This window comes from Pipistrellus kuhlii, unplaced genomic scaffold, assembly GCF_014108245.1.
Source record: "Pipistrellus kuhlii isolate mPipKuh1 unplaced genomic scaffold, mPipKuh1.p scaffold_m20_p_26, whole genome shotgun sequence".
Classification (NCBI taxonomy): Eukaryota; Metazoa; Chordata; class Mammalia; order Chiroptera; family Vespertilionidae; genus Pipistrellus; species Pipistrellus kuhlii.
Window position 1 is genome coordinate 8,364,367 of NW_023425525.1, and position 4,600 is coordinate 8,368,966.

Sequence of the window (4,600 nt, forward strand, 5' to 3'; positions counted from 1 at the left end):
TGCCGGTGGCTCCCAGGACCCTCCCGTTTCAGGCCTGGAGTGGGCTCACAAACCCAGAGGCTTAAGCCGCCCGCCTGGGCTCCTGATACACAGGCGGCCCCACGCCGCCAACTGGGAATACGTGTGAGCCACGTTAGAGCGTATTTCCTTCTCCCGCGGGCGTTGGCTCTTAAACCTGGCTCCCTGGCTCCTTTGGGGGTTTCTGCAGGAACTCCGTGCACCATTTAACACGCCATTTTTACATTTCAGACGTTTATATTTTTCTAAGGAAAGGAACCCATCGTTTCCACGGAGGGGCCTCTTCCTCCTGTGCCTGCAGCTGGGAAGGCCTGCTTGCGTCTGCAGTGCCGCGGGAGGGGGAGCCAGCAGGTGTTTCTCCTGAGGACTGAGGGCTGGGAGACGTGGCTGGGGCGTCCGTGGCTCAGGAACTCGGGGTGTGGCTCCGTAGTGCAGGAGGACGAGGTATTTGGGTCCAACGGAAAGAGGAAGGGGGGGGCGGCGGTGGCGGGTGATTCTGGCCCGACACCAGCCTTCCCCAGAGGACAGGGGAGCCAGGTCGGGGAGGAGTGAGAGGACAGGCTGGGTGCTCCGGCTTCTTGGGCAGAGGGGCCTCCGGGGGCCATGACGCTGGATTGCTGATCAGCTCTGGGCCCCGTGAGCCGAGGGGACTCGCTCGCTGCCCCGCACAGCGAACCAAGCAGCACGGTTAATCACTGTGCTGTGTGCACAGCGGCAGCTGAGGGCCACTTCCTCCTGCAGCAAGAACTGCTTCTCCTGCCCATGGCTGCTCTCATCTGTCCCATAGCCGCTACCCAGCTGGGCTCGGAGCTGCCTGCCGGCCCTCTGCTCGGCCACAGCGCGAACGTGGACCCTTTGCCCAGCTGGCTCCAGCGACCATCCGTGGCCCCTCCTGTGCCCGCCAACAAGTGTGGGGCTTAAACGGGGGGCCCACATGCTTGATGGTTCTCCTGTGAGAAGGAAGGGGGGCTGGTCCCCACACCAGGTGACAGTCACTGGCCTCGATGAGGGCGGAGTGAAGGCGAATCCAGCCGCGTGGGCCCCTGGAGGGAGGGGTGGCTCCATGGACGCCTGCAGCGGCATCTCGGCGGGCTGTCGGAGGCTTTCCTCCCCCAGTTTGCTGTCCACGTGGGCAGCGGAGGGGTCGGGGCCTGGCCTCGGCTCTGCTGGTGGTGGGCATGGAGCCGGGGAGGGATCGTCTCTGCAAAGCGACCAGGCCGCTGGGCGCTCTGCGCCTGTGGTCTGTCTGGTTGGCCAGCTCTGGTGGCCACCTAGGAAAGGCCGGCTGCCCTTCTAGGGCTCCTCCCGGGTGCGGATGGGCCGGGCTGCCAGAACAGGTGCTCACTGAGGCCAACGTGTGGGGGAGGCGGGGCCTAAAGGCCTGGTGGCATGTCAAGGCCAGAGTTCAGCAGGGACCGTAACCAGGAACTCCCCCACCCCGTAATGAGGAGATGGAGGGTCAGTATGGGACCAAACTGGAGGGGGGGCGGGGCAAGCTCCTGCTGAAAACAGGGTGGAGCCCTGGCTCACTGGTGTAGGGGTGTCGAACTCAATCAGAGAAGGGGCCAAAATCTAAAATCCAGCCTAAATCGCAGGCCGAATGGTTTACTGAACAGTCATAAACTGTCATTGTGATGGAAACGCAGCGGAGTGCAGTGATGACAGCGCGGTGCGGGCCACATTGCAAGGCCTGGCGGGACGGATTTGGCCCGCGGGCCTTGTGTTTGACACATGTGGGTTAGAGCGTCAGCCCGAACACGGAAGGCTGGCAAGTTTGCTTTCTGCTCGAGGGCACATACCTGGTCCCGTAGGAGGCTACCCATCGGTGTGTCTCTCTTTCATCGATGTTCCTCTTTTTCTCTCTCTCTTTCCCCTTCCCCTTCCACTCTCTCTAAAAATCCATGGAAGTAGCCTCCAGAGAGGCTTAACAAAAAGCCAAAAACCCGGGCTGGAGACTGCTGCCTTCGGGACAGGCCTCCAGGCAGCAGGCGGGCGGGTGATGGGCCGGCATCTGAGGAGGAGGATGCGTGTCCGGTCTTGGCGCTGAGGCTCTGCGGAGGCCTGAGTTCTGGTGGCTCCTCCGATGAGCCCTCGGTCTCTGCCGGCCACAGGGCTCTCGGGGTGGCCTCTGGGGGCCGGGCCGTGATGGCTCCGGCTCTACCAGCCCCCCAGGATGCTAGAGACGGTGGCCACCGGCCGCCTCTGCGTGCGCACAGTCCTGCCACGACCCGCACGAGGTCTCTCTCTCGGGAAGGGACAGTCAGGGCATCCCAGCGCCTCCCAGTGGACATGGACCCTGGTGCCTCCTGGTACCTACCCCGCACCATGCCCCCGCTGGCGCCCAGGGTGAGACATTAAACAGGCACCTGCCGGGCAGCAAAGCCCTGGCAAGGCTGGTCCTTCTCCGTCCCTGTGTTGGTCTTCTGCAGCGGCCAGCGGACGGGCCGAGGGAGGAGAGGTCGCTGCGCATTGGGCTTCCACTCGAGTGCAGAGAGTCCAGCGACACCATTTACTCTCGTGCCAAAGCCGCCCCATGCAGTTATACAAAACGCAAAGAGGGGAGAGGATGCTGAGGCCCGCTCCCTTCTGGCAATCAGCATCCGCCCACAGACTCACCGACAATTAGGCCCCTATCCATTTCAGATGTGTTTTCAATGGCTTCCCTTTTTTCGGTTTAGCAATTCCTTCTAAACACTCTTAGCAACCCTGTTGTTTTCCTCAAGCACACACACTGCCTGTTATAGAAAAAATAACTGATAATTCTATTTAGAAGAGGTTTCTTTTTTTTTAAAATCCCTTAGAACCTTCAGTCACAGGAAATTAAATATTTCTATTTCGGTTTCTAAATAGGTTTTGTGGCAGAGGAATGGGGTGAGGTGAGCAGTGAAAGGCTTGCGACTGTAAAAAGACTTCCTTCGCATAAAATCCCCTCGGGGAGGGAATGGACGGGAACACAGTTCCGAGAGGAGAGGAGCCATGTTCGCTCTCCGCCGGCCAAGAGCAGCCGTTGTAATTTCTTTTTGACGGGTGAGGGTCGGCATTTCATCACCATCGTGCTCGGAGTCTGTATGCTTTTCTAACGTATTATGGCAGTTTTATTTTAACGAGCAAATTAAAGTCCCAGACATCACCTTTCTCATGTGTTTTAAAATCTAAGGTAAACAACATTAGACGTCCACTTAAAAACACAAGACAGGACATATACAATTTTAAAAATTGGGCAGGGGCGGGGGCATGGGGTGAAGCGGATGTACCAAGAGCAAAAGCCCTTTGGAACCCTGGCCTCATGGCTCCTCCTACCCCTGGGCCCCGGGCCCCTCTGCCAGGGCAGCGGGGAGCCGGGACCCCGAGGCAACTGCCCGGGGGTTGTTGCTCCTGGAGACCACAGGCCTTGTCAGCCGGTCCCTCCAGATCCCAGAGCCTGGGCCTCCGGGACAGACCAGGGACAGGCCAGGGTGTGCGGGTGGGCATGGGACCTCTCGTCTCTGCTGAATCCAACGGCCTGGGGTTGGGGAGGAGGGGCAGACATTGACCTGGGCCTGTGGTGGGCAAACCGCGGCTCGAGATCCATATGCGCCTCTTTGGCCCCTTGTGTGTGGCTCTTCCACAGAATACCACGGCCTGGGCGAGTCCATTTTGAAGAAGCAGCGTTAGAAGAAGTTTAAGTTTAAAAAATGTGGCTCTCCGAAGAAACTTCAATCTTTGTGCTGCTGATATTCGGCTCTGTGGACTAACGCGTTTGCTGACTGCTGGCCTGGGGGAGTGATTAGGGTCAGGCCTGCGGTGCGGGGGTCAGAGAGAGCCGGCCCAGGCCAGCGCCTGTCTGCAGGGAGGGCGGTCCCAGCCCAGCACCCCTGGCCCACAGCGCCCCTTCGGCTGCCTGGTCCCTTCGCCTGTGGGGGCTGCTTCCAGAGCCATGGTTTACTCCCCAGAGAGCTGGGGCGGTGTCCGAGGGGCGGCCGATGCCCAGGCTCAGGGGGGGAGTTAGCTCCGATCACAGGAGATGCACTTCAGTTTCTGCCATGTCTACCCTGCGCCTCGCCCCTGCCCGTCCCCCGGCTTCTCTCCCTTTTGTCCTGCACTGTGTGCTTTACTGGTCTGTACCCCTGCCCCTGGCCCTCCCCTCTCTCCCGCCCCCGCTCCCCCCCAAGCCCTTCATCTATGGACGTGGCTGAGGTCTCTCAGAAAGGAGTCCGCCTTCTTCAGGAAGCCGGGGCAGGGGTGGTGTAGACCAGGCTTTCGTGACTGGGGGCCCGGGATCAAGCCCCCAAACTAGTCCTTTACCCCCCTCCCCCCGACTGCAGAGGGCGCCACTGAGTGTGGCTAACGGGCTCCGGCTGCGGCAGGAGGGCTCGCCCCATGAGTGGAACGAGTTGTGGGGCTTGGGCAGGTCCTCCCGGCCCCGGGCCTCAGTTTCCTCATCGGTGAGGGGGCCTCCACGAGGGTCTGTGTGAGCTGGTGTGCACCAACGCCTGCCGCCCCGGCCCGCCGTCCTGCTCTCCTCGGGGTTCCTGCGACTTCTCCGCTCGGCCTGGCTGGCCCTGGTCCCGCCGGAGAGCTGGTCCCCCTCCCTCTGCCCCTC